Genomic DNA, 12,635 nt, shown 5'->3' with positions numbered 1-12,635 from the left:
AAACATCAATGCCATGCCACCCTGAGCCTCTTCAACAGCATCTGCCCTCGCAGAAGCCGACTTTGTTTGAAAATCTCTGCCTCACATTTCTCTGCCTGTTTTCCTCAGCAATGCCTCCAACTCATACTTTCCCCATCCCCTCCCAGGGCCCCTGCCCAGACCACTCTCATACACACACCCTCTCAACTTATCTCCAACAACATGTGTGCGTGCTGACTGGCGCCGTCAATGCCTTACCCAAAGGTGGGAATTTCAGGCATCCTGGCGGATTAATGGGAGAGATACTTTTGAGCGAGTTAAGTCAACATGCCACAAACACACCTGCCCGCTTCACCCACCTTGAAGTAGCCTTGACTTTTATCAGAGGAATTTTCTGCCAACTGGATCGTTCATGTGTCCCATTGCAACCAGTCGCTGGGTTTGGGAAACTCGATGCCAGCAGCTGTCGAATGCTTTAATCTGTTTGCAGAGCAAAGATATTCACAAAAGCACTTCTCCAATGCCTTCACTTCATTGCATGGATCCTGCCCAGAGCCACTTCAAAGCCCAACTGCTGCCTTTTCTAGAAAGTTCTATCTAATTTGCTTATTTAAAGGGAATAACTTCTGACCCTCTTATAGCTGCTAAAACATTTAGACTTGAGGTAAAGCATGATAGTAACACTTGTGGGCATTGGACTCGAACAGACCTGGATTGAAACCCGACTTCCCCTAATCTTGCCTAACTGTGTGATCTTGGCCAAATCATTTCAACTCTCTGGGTCTCAATTTCCTCATCTTTGAAATGGGAATAATAGTTGTAATTGTAAGGAATGTGTTGACTATAGGCCTGGCACAAAATGAATAAGCATTTAATAAGTGTTATTCCCAGTGGTAGTTCTTGTAAGAATGATCTCTCCCAATAGATGGAAGACCTTTGAGGGTGGTGTTTCCATCATTCATTGTCACACTAACAAACATTCCCCAAACCAGAACAATGGTCAATAAAGCATGTATTGGCTAGGCAGCTCTGTGATCTTGCTGGGCTCACTCATATAGCCAAGGATTAACTGGCTATGGGAGGATCCAGGTTGACCTTGGCCAGAACAACAGAAATGACTCAGTCCTACTCCGTGTGTTCCTCGTCCTCTAGCAGGCAAGCCCAGGCATGTCCTCCCCATGGCAATGGATGGGGCTCCAAAGAGAGGAGACCAGTGCATAGCCTGTTTCCTGTTGAACATCCCATTGGCCAAAGCAACTCCCATGGCCAAGCCCTTGTGACTTGGGAAGGCCCAGCAAGGTTACATGGTCAAGGGCGTGGTGAGGGAGGCGTGAAGAATTAGGCTCATTTGGAATCTACCACAGGGAGGAACTTCAGTCCTACAACCTGTCCAAAATGATGTCTTCATCCTGAGACATCTGTAAATGTTAAGTGAGTTGAACACAAATCTGGGCTCCAAACCTAAGTTGCCAACATGGCAAATATCAGAATCAAAGATTAAAAATAGAGGAATTTATGGAGTACAGGTGATTCATTGTTATTGATGTTGTGTGTTTCCCCCCCAAAAAATAGCTAGTTGTATTTCCTTACATGGAAATTTTAAACTTTTGTTCCCAGGGTCAGAGAGAAAAGATATATTGCATTTGCCTAAGTCCCCTGGTGTGTTGCCCACTTTTTCTCCTCATCTAGGCCTCCTTCACACCTGGGGAACCACCCAGACTTCAGGGAGAAGTAAGGAGATGAGGGATGAGAGGACATGGAAACAAAAGGGGTGAAGGAGGAGAGGTTTCAGGGGGCAGGGTGGGGGCTCATTCTGGAACTTCCAAAGTTAGACTAAGGAAGGCACTCCGCAGAGCTTCCCAAGTTATGGCACAGATGCGTTTTCTTCTGAAAGTAATTTTGCAATCGAGTTCTTAATGAGCTCCACATTTTGTCGTGTGAAAACAATTTCCTTCTAAAAGACAAGAGAAGCCACCTCAGCAGGACACCCATGGAACAAAAGAGCAATCCAGTAGAGTCTCTGAGCCATAACTCCAGTGCCGAAATCCAGAGAGGGCGGGGTTGGACCTAATACCTTCTCAGACACATGGAGCTCTGAGCTGTCGCAAAGTCTCCTGCCAAACGCAGTGATGGGTTAGGTGAGGGCATAGATATGCGTGGTACTTTTATTTTAACCTTAGGATTAAACTCTCAGTTTCCAGAGATGTCAACTGGTATCACAATGAACCTACATTTAAAGGGGTTCTAAGTTTGTTCCTTTATTCATTCAACAACCATTAGAGCACCTATCTGGAGCCAGAACTAGTTTAGTGCTGACATGAGGACCTTGAACGAGACAGAGGCCTCCATGATGCCAACAATGAACAATAAAAACACACATCATGAATTAACATGATTTGGGTGGGGACGAGTGCTATGAAGAATGCAGGGAAGGAGTATAGAGTGATAAAGAGACAGGGAGAGGGCCCTGTGTTGAATGGAGTGGATGGACATGCCATTTGAGCAGAGACCTAAAGAATTGAAGGACAAAACTAAGCCACACAAAGATATGGGAAAGTATCTCAGATGGAAGGAACTGTGAGGTGGGAAGAACTTGGCATCTCCCGGGAAGGATGATAAGATCAGTCTATGAGTTACTCTTCACAGCGTCATCTGACAATAATGCCACCTGGGTCTCCATTGTTGTTCCTAGTGTGGACGAAAGGGGCCACATGCTAACCTGACCAGCTCAGGGAAGCCTTGCATGGCGACCTCACAAAGTCAGAGACCTAAAGTAACTACAAAGGATGGTCTGAAATTTAAACCTTTTAATTAGAAAGCAGTTTATAGTGGTAGTCATGTCTTAGGCCAATATCTTCCCTGACAGTTCGATTTCGATCTTTACTGAGCCTATTGTCTTTTTGCATCCTGTGGACTGTCAGGGTAACTTGTAACTTCCCTTTTTCCGGACCCCTCGGGGCACAACAAATGGTGCCATGGGCACACACCACAGATTCCCTCATTGTTATCTGTTAATCGTTGACTATTAACTGTCCTGCACCCACCTAAGTAAAAGAAGCATGTGTCTGTCATTTTACTTTTTATTCAATCCCAGAGGTTTCCCCACTTTGCTTTCTCCCACCTTCCTAATCTATCACCAATGGATTTCCTGTAATCCACGTATGTCTCCTCTGGTTGTAATGTATAGAACAAGGTGAAAGCACCATTCTCCGGAGCATCATCTCAATGTGTTGGGATTCTGCTTCTTGGCAATTATGGACAGTTTGGCTCAAATAAATTCACAAAAATTCTTTACAAGTTTGAATGTTTCTTACGTTAACACTAGGAACACCTGGATTCTCCCATAAAAAGTTCTTCAGAGTTGTGGCTAAATGCCTATTTCTTCTGATTTCTACGGATGACCTGGTGGCTGTCTGCTTTCCCCTACAATGCTGCTAGAAGGCACAGACCATGTCCCCATGTTCACCACTGTGGCTTCAGTACCTGCAACAGGGTCTGACACTTAGCAAATGCTCTGCAAACACATTCCAGGCCTACTTGCTCCCTCCCATTTAATCCTCACAGTAACCTTGCCAAGTGGGTACTGCCATTATTCCCATTTCACAGATGAGGAAACTGAGACAGAGAGGGGAAGTGACTTGCCAAAGGTCACACAAATGTGGGGGGATGGTCAGGATTTAAATCCAGGCCTGTTTGGTTCCAATACCCAACCAGCACACCCCACTCCTGGAGCCATCTTCCCATTGTTGATCCTAAGGAGAAGGCCACCCCATGGAAGACAGAATGGAGAGACAGAGAATCAGGTCCACGGTGATACCATTTGAGGCATGGGATCCAGCCCCCCCTGGATCAGACCTGCGTCTGAGCAACCAGTCTTTATGTTCTAAGGCAGTGTGAATCTGTCTTTTACTTGCAACATCAATATTTCCTAATTGATTCAACCTGCTGGCAAGAGTCATCACCATCATTATAGGGGCTGTTGTTTTATGAAATAAACTGAGATATAAATATGCATATATTTTACCAGACCTAGTTACACACCAAGTTTTCTAGAAAGGTCACCATGGGTTGCTTCCCTTTCTATGTTCTCCAACCTTCTCAGCAGCTCAAAGTTCCCCGTGGCAGACCAGCCATCCCCTCTTTCCTGTGGCCACCATATCCCAAGAAGGAATAAGAGGCCTGGAAATGCTTGTAATAAGAAAACTCTGAGCCACATCTGCCTTTTCCTCAATACCCTGGATAAATGATTACTTTGTGCCAAATGTTCAAGTCAGGTACAGTCACGTGATAGCAGATAAGCCGAAAGAGATGAATCCATCAATGGCCGGCAACTCAGGCCCGCTGTGTTGGTGTCCAGGGGCATGCAGGAGTGTGACAGAGCTTTCGCTCCTTAAGAGCCTGGGAGATAAAAGAATTGTCAGAGCTCAATGCAAGGCAGATGCAAGCAGGTCTACGCGGTGTCCTGGGGTGTCCTGGGGCTGCATGGGCGATGAGCAAGGCTAAGTCTGGGGAGCAGCTGTAAGTCTGGGGAACCTGTCACACATCCTACCGCCCACACGATGCTTCCCTACCATTATTCACTTAATATCTTTCTTTTAACCTGTACTGTTTTCCCTCAATTTCTTTGCTTTAGAAAGAGCCGAGGTCAGTTACACAAATGGAAACCAGTCTCAAGTGCCAAACAGAAAAAGTAACTACAAAATTAAATATAAGGAAAGCCAAGGACATGATGATCAAATGTCTAACCAGGTAGAATTGTGCACCAGACTCTCAGCTTTTGGCTGGTCCTCTCTTTATGCAAAAAAGAAGGTAAGCAGGCATTAGGGAGATGTTCAAGATATGCTACTGGCAGAGAGACTGTCCTGGAGGCGATGGGGATTGAAACAGAGCCAGGGAGTGGCTTGGTCCTTATGCAATCAGCGTTGACGTCATGGGCCTGTGCATCTCACGTACCCCATGGAGCACGCCCCCAGCCTGGCTATGGGTGAGGGCGCCCGCATCACAGCCCAGGCCCAGGGCCACTCAACATGCTTAACTCTTCAAATCTCTGCATCCTCCTTGGAAAATAGTGACAATAATGACACCTGGCTGGCTCACAGTGTTGTTGGGAGGATTTTAAGTGAAATGACTTATGTACAATGATATATACACCATAATTCAACAAATATAATCTGTCATTATTTTTGTTCTAATGACAATAATGAGAATGGTAACACTGGAGACCCACAGCCCACCTGTGGGTGGAGTGCCTGTGGGTGGAGTACCGTTGAGCTTTGTTTACAATGACATCTGTGACAATGGCTGCCAGAATGAGCCCAAGGTGACAGAACAGGACAATGCAGCCTTGTCTGGGGGATTGGAGAAGGCCCCCTGAGACAGCCCTTGGTGCTGAGACCTGAAGGAGAGAGAAGACCCTGTAAAGGGATCATCCCTGCCATGCAAATTAGTGGGTCTGGGCAGCCAATGGAAGAACAGCTCCAAGCACCTGGCTGCTGCATATCTCCACATCAGTCCTGGGGATTTCCACCCAGTGTCCCTCTGGACCACAGCCAGCCTGGCCTCACCCTGGCGGGTGCTGGTTGATCATCAGTGAGGGTGTGGCCAGGCAGGCCTGCCTTACCTTCATTCCAAAGGGCTGCCTGGGTGGTGACCCCAGTTGCCTCGGTGAAGTGCTACCAACACCCCTCCATTCTCATTGCCCAGGGAACCTTGCTTCTCCCAGCAACAGACCTGAGGCCAGGTGCTCCCAGGCATCTGCTCTGAAGCAGCCCCGGGGTCATGCCTTTGGTGAAGGGTAGGAGTTGCATACAAAATTGAAAACTTTGATGTGTTGTGGCTGCTTGAAGACCTAGGGGCCCTTCGGAAGACAGTGGGGAGACAGCTCCAGAGACAGGCCATCTCAAAGCCCTGAAAGGAACGCTGCTCCCCCAGGGCCTCTCTGGAGTAGCTTCTCACTGCGCCCTCCCACCCCACCCCGCAGCCATACTAAGCAGGAACACAAAAGAGCAGTGCCTTCTACCCTCTGCATGGCCACATACGAAATGCAGGAGGCAGAAGGAGGGTGTTGGAAAAGACTCAGTGCCTTCTAGGATTTGAGCCTGAAGCTTGGTACGGGGATGGACATAGAAGTGTTTTGAAATATATGATGAAAGGAACCCTTCACGCCCTTTCAGCAGCTGAAATTAGAGGGTAAGCAGCCCTCAGTTTCACTCCCAAAATTAGAAGGTCATGTCCCAAAGACCCCGCCTCTAGCCCCAAACCAGTTCTCTCTCCTATTCCAACCCCCATCTGTACTTTAAACTCAAAGCATGTTTTTCATAGAGAAGTGCTGGGGGTGAAAATGTAGAAAACATAGGGGAAAAGCTTCATGACCGTGGGTGGTCTTGGCAATGACTTCTTGGATATGACACCAAAGTCATAGGCAACAAAGGAAAAAAGGCTATTAGGGTTTCATCAAAATTAAAAACTGTGTGCGTCAAAGGACACTATCAATAGAGTAAAAAGGCAACACAGAATGGGAGTAATACTTGCAAGTCATACATCTGATAAGGGATTAATATTCAAATTATATACAGAATCCTAAACTCAACAAAAAGACAAACACTCAAAAGTGGCAAAGGACTTAAATAGACATTTATCCAAAGAAAATATACAAATGATCAATAAGTCCATTAAAAAAAATGCTCAACAACACTGATCATTAGGGAAATGCAAATCAAAGCCATGAGATATCAAATCACACCCAGTAGGATGGCTACTAAACAAACAAACAAAAACTCCAGAAAATAAGAATTGAAAGCAGGACCTTGAAGAGATATTTGCACACTCACATTCACAGCATCACTATTCACAATAGCCAATAGGTGGAAGCCACCCAATGTGCATGGATGGATGGATGGATGGATGGATGGATGGATCAGTAACATGGTCCATCCATACAGTGAAATAGCACTCAGCCTTAAAAAAGGAGAGAAATTCTGACACCTGCTACAACATGCATGAACCTGGAGGACATTATGCTAGGGAAATCAGCCAGCCACAACTACTGCATGATTCCACGAAGTACTTAGAGCAGCTAAGTTCCTGGAGATAGAAAGTAAAATAGTAGTTGCCAGGGGCTAGGGCCAGAGGAATGGCAAAGTAGTGTTAACGGGGACAGAGTTTCAGTTTTGAAAGATGAAAAAAGTTCCAGAGTTGGATGGCGGTGATGGCCACCCAGCAGCGTGAATGCTCTTCACACTCCTGAACTGTACACTTAAAAATGGTTACAATGGTACAGTTTATGTTATTTTACCACAGTTTTAAAAAACAAATTTTAAAAAAACACAGGAAAAGTTACTAATGTCCCCCACAAAAAAAAGTTACTAATGGCAATAGTGGCCAGTGAGTTGGTTTTTCAGAGCACTTTAATCCAAGGTCAGACGGGCAGAGAAGGAAACCCGTGAGCCTTTGCAAAAGTCCGTGAGACAAATCTTTCCCTTTTCTGTTAGCTCCTCTCGGAGCAGAGCTGGGTCCTTCTCCCACCCACTCCCGAAACGGGGGGTGGGGGAAGTCAAGCATGTGCCCCCACGAGCGGCCCCTGACACGCGAGCCTCGTCCTCCGGCCCCTGTAGTGCAGCCACGTGACACCCAGCACAGAGCGAGGCACCTGGCTGTGCTCAGGAAACGCTGGTTAGCTGCCATTTTTCCAAAAGCTGTTTTAGGGAGGGCAGAGGTAGGAGTTTTAAAGATAATAAAAGTTTCAAGTGAAAAAAAGTGGTCCCAATCTCTTATTGAAAACAAAATGCCAGGAGAAAGAAAAGGCAAAAAAGGTCATGTGGTAACCAACTGGGAGGCGAGAACCCAGTGTGCTCTGGGGTCCCAGTGAGCCCGGCACCAGTGGCCGCATGGCTCTCTGGGACCAGCAGAGGCGGCCCAAACTATGCAATTTGGCTGCAGAACAAACTCTCTGGGCAGGACATTGAAAACCTGGGTCATGTTGTGTCAACAGATGCGTGGAGGCTTGTCCCCTGGGGGCCATGGTCTCTTCACACAAAGACAAAAAAATACCGCCACCCAGCCCCGGCCTGCAGAGGGAGGACGTCTGTGCCCGGTTGGGACTGAGGCCCCCCAGATGGTTTCACATCCTTCACGTTGGCATTACCCAACTTGTAGCCTTTAAGGTTACTGCACCTTTGACCATAACCAGGCTCACTTTGCCGAGTTTCTCTCTCGTAAGGGGAATTTTAATGTGAAATGCCAATAGGTAGAGAAGCGAAGGCTTCCATCTAGCTTGGGCTTTGTTTAGGAAAAGATCCGTTATTTACTGACATCTGGGGAAATATTTCAAATTGAGGGATTCTTTTGATGTTCAGGCAAATTAAAGGGTAAATTGTTCCATGGAGTTGTCAGAAACAGGAAACAAGATGATTTGCTATTTGCAGTGGTTTTTGTTTGCCTTAAATATTTATTCTGTATAAGTCTCTTAGATTTCCCTGAAAAATCAGCTTTTAAATATGTGTTTACACACATCCACCCAGGCAGGACCTCTAGATCACCTATCGATTTCATCAAACCAGTTTAAAAACTTGGCATATTGGGCAACTCGTCTTGCTGTTTTTCTGTCTTCCCGCATTGGATAATTCAATTTGTTTCAGTTCAGCCTGCTAATGTGTCACTGAGGAATACATCATTGTCTCTCTCCTTGCCTGACATTGTCTCTTGACCACTGTCTTCTCTGAAGTTTGTGTGTTCAGAATGGGAAGGAGGTAGGGACATCACTGGAAATGTGTCTCAGGGGATAACAAAAAAAAAACCAAAAACCCACAAACTCTGGACGAAGCAGGAATAAAGGAAGTAAAAGCTAAGCCGAGGAAGAGCCGTCTGCTCTGAGATTTGTGGGTCTGGTCTCGCCTGGGTCCCTTTCCACAGAGTCCGGAACTCGACGCTGCTCCGGGAAAGTGGGCGACATGGGGCAGACCATGGGATGTGGGCAGCACTGCTTTTCACCTCTGAGGGGGGGATGTCGACACGGTGCCTTTGTTCTGTCTCTCACAATAGAATTATGAGTAAGATTTCATGGTTCGATGTAGCCTTGGACGCCTGGGGAAGTGATGCTCGGTCTCATGAGAAAATACTTACATAAGCTGAGAGGGAGGCCAGAGGTTGTCTAAATAAGCTTTGAGAACTCATAATTCTGAAGTAAGCCGAGACCAATTCTGTGGTGTAATGAATGTGCAACGCTGTCCAGACTCAACAGAGGAGATGAGTGTTTAGTAGAGAAGATCTGCCCAACATCAAAGGCCAATTAAAAACGAAGGTGCGGAAGGGCCAGCCTGCACGCCGGCCCCTCAGGCTGAGGCGCGGACACCGCCCCTGGCAGGGCCATCGCTGAGATTTCACACCTGCCAACAGCAGGAAGGAGAGGCATGTTCTAGTGACAGAATCCAATTAATTGTAGGCTCCGGTATAAACATTCAGCCACACAGCTTGGGCAGAAAGTGAATTTGTCATCTCGAGAGGAATTCGACATTCTAAATAAATAAGTGCGATCAGGATGATAAGCAAACTTCTACCTACTAGAAACCCTTTCATTATGAAGAAAGAGAAAGGCAGAGACAGGGCGCAAATTTGAGCAGGGCGGGAAGTGTTCAGCAAGAAATCGAATGACCAAAGCAGACCAGCAGGTGAGCGGTGACTGACGGCCCAGGGGAATGAAACCAGTTTGCCTCCCAGAAGCTCCTGGAAGGTCAGTGGGCGGGACCAGCTCCAGCGTTGACCCCTGAAGTGGCACATCTCTTGCACAGCCAGAGTGACACAAAAGCAAGGGCTGGGCTTCCGCCTGACCTTGTTCTGGGGCGTTCTCGTCTGACCCACACGCTTCTTTTTATAGGAGCTGGTCAATCCATTCTTCAAAATGAGCTACTGAGGGTTTGTTTACGTCAGTGGTTCTCAATCAGGGGTGATTTGCTCCCCAGGGGACACGTGGCATTTCTGGGGACATTTTTGATTGTCACAACTTTCGGGAGGGATGTTGGCTACCATCATACCATCATCCAGGGCCATCCTACAACACGCAAGGACAACCCTCCCTCCCCCAGAAAGGAGCGTAGATGTCACTGGGCTAAAGCTGGGAGTCCGGGTCCTCTGGGTGGTGCGTTTGAAAGCGTTCAGTCTCTCAGACAACTGACCCCTTAGCAATGTCTCTCCTCTGTGTGTGGAAACCAGAGAGGGCTCTTAGATGACAAGAGACAAAACCCAACTCTAATAAGTTTAGGCCGAACAGGGAACTCATTGGCTGGAGTAACTAACATCTATGGCTGGAACCTTGAAGGACTTGAGAATAGTTGGTGCCCTCACCCCAACGCTATTCAGACGGAACAAATGTCCGCAGACAAAAATTCAAGCCCGCACTCCCTGCCCCACCTTCGTCCTCCAGAGGCATCGATGATCCCTGAAGAATTTTTTCTTGTCAATGGAGGTGGAAGAAGAGGCTCCCTGGAGTCCTTTGATTTTCAACTGTCTCCTAGGCTTACTCAAGGGCGCTGATGGTCTGTGAAGTGTGAACTTTGCCCTGGAAAACAGGGGTGGAAATAAATGCAACTTATACACAGCACACATTTAAAACTCCTGGAGCTTAAGCACACACACGTGTGGTCCGATGCCAGTTTGAGAGGTTTCGTGCAGACTTGCCCATCAGTACTATGCCGGGAGGGTGTCTGGTAAGCACTGGAGCATTCGGAAATCCTCAGAGACTGGGCAGAGCAACATGCGAAGCCAGCATCCTCCCCTTGTGCTTAAAAATAAAAATAATTGGATTTCCTTTGGTGTCCGTCTTTCATCCATGATCCCAAATGTGCTGTGAGCTCTTTACTGATGAGGAGAATATGATTAAAATGTTCCAATCATTGCAAAGAACAAAAAACAGATCCCACACAGACCCATCACCACTTCTACCTCAGCCAAAAGAATTCAAACGCTCATTTGGGTTCAATTGGACACTCACTGCCACAGAAGAACCCAAGAAAAGCCGATCTGGGACCTTTCCAGATGCCTCGCAGGCCCAGGAAGGTCGGCGACCTAAAACCAAGCTGCTGAGCTGTCTTCTGAGATGCAACAGGGGAACGAGGAGAGGTTTGAGTCTCCCAGAGTCACTCACACTCACCTTGATGCGTCTCAGTGGAAAGACTGCCATTTTAAAATTCCTATTTCTTATAAAAAGAAGTTTTCCTCATTCTGCGAGGCCAGCCAAGCAAAACCTCCCACGGCCCCATTTCGTACATTCCGAGATGAAATTGCAGTGGGATCGCCATGCTGGTGAGAAAAAGCGACAGGAGAGACAGAGGCGGCCCACCTGGCCTTTTATTCAGAAGTCTGACGTTCACACCGCATTCCCCATTGTAAGGCGCCTTTGACATGTTTGGTCCATCAGAGTCTCACGATATGCTAAAGCTGAGCTTTTTGAGGACTGGGACTCTTTTTGTCTCTGTAGCTACGTGTACCCTAAAGCTAATCATCTTAAATGGAAGAGAACCTGGTGACAAAGGCCAACCAAGCATTGCTGTCCCCACAGGACATACAAGGAGACCAGCCAGGCACAGTTGGAGGATTCTCCGAGGTTCCATGGGGAGTTGGTGGAAGAGCCTCCGCGGGTGTTTCTCTTGGCCACGCGGTTCCCTTGAGGGGTCCTCCCCTCCATCCCCACGCCCTGCTGAGCAGTCACTCTGTGAGCCCCTTGGCCAGGAATGGCTGTTGGGCAGTCTCCTGGCTCTTCACCCTTGGCCAGGAATGGCTGTTGGCTCGAATTCTGCTTTCCCGCACAACCCGGAGGCCCGCAGCTACCGTCCTAACTCAGAAGCTGCTGAACAAAACAAAGTGGATGGGAGGTGGAGGTGGCTGTCCACACCTGGACTGTGGGTGTGGAAGGGCAGCAGTTAAGGCTACTTCTTTGTCTGAAATGGACACACAGCCTGACAAAGTGAAAATTCCTGTGACCACTGACTCCATGAATCCATTTGTCCAATCACCACAGACCGGCTATGAGTCAGGAGCTCATCCAAGCGCCCCACAAGCATATCATTGAATTCTCAACATGACCCGTGTGATCAAGGTAAATGACCACACGGACCCTTCACATGATGTGATGAGAAGGGCAAACCTCCCCCAAACCCAACCCCAGCCTGATCCTGAGGAAGACATCGGACAAAGCCAATTGCACGGACATCCACACAACACCTGACCAGTCCTCCTCCAAACTGCAAGGTCATCAGAGCCAAGAAAAGCCTGAGAAACCGCCACTGGCCAGAGGAGCCCAAGGAGACAGGATGGCCCAGTGCGAAGTGGTGTCAGGATGGGTCTTGGACCTGGAAAGTGCCATGGGGTGAAAACTAGTGGAATCTGAATAAACTGTGCAGTTTAGTTACTAGGAATGCACCAGTGCTGGTGCTGAGCTAGAGAGCGGTGACAAACATGGTTTAGAACAGGAAGATGCTGCCTGGCCGGCATGGCTCAGGGGTTGAGCATCAACCTATGAACCAGGAAGAAAAGGAAGATGTGTAAAAGGTGTATAGGAACTTTCTGTGCTATCTTTGCACCTTCCCTGTACATATAAAACTACTTTAAAATAAAAATGTATTTAAAAACTTGCTAAAAAATGTAACGCCCTAAGGTAAGCACTA

This window comes from Myotis lucifugus, unplaced genomic scaffold (genome assembly GCF_000147115.1).
Source record: "Myotis lucifugus unplaced genomic scaffold, Myoluc2.0 scaffold_503, whole genome shotgun sequence".
NCBI lineage: Eukaryota > Metazoa > Chordata > Mammalia > Chiroptera > Vespertilionidae > Myotis > Myotis lucifugus.
This window is presented reverse-complemented; position numbering follows the sequence as displayed.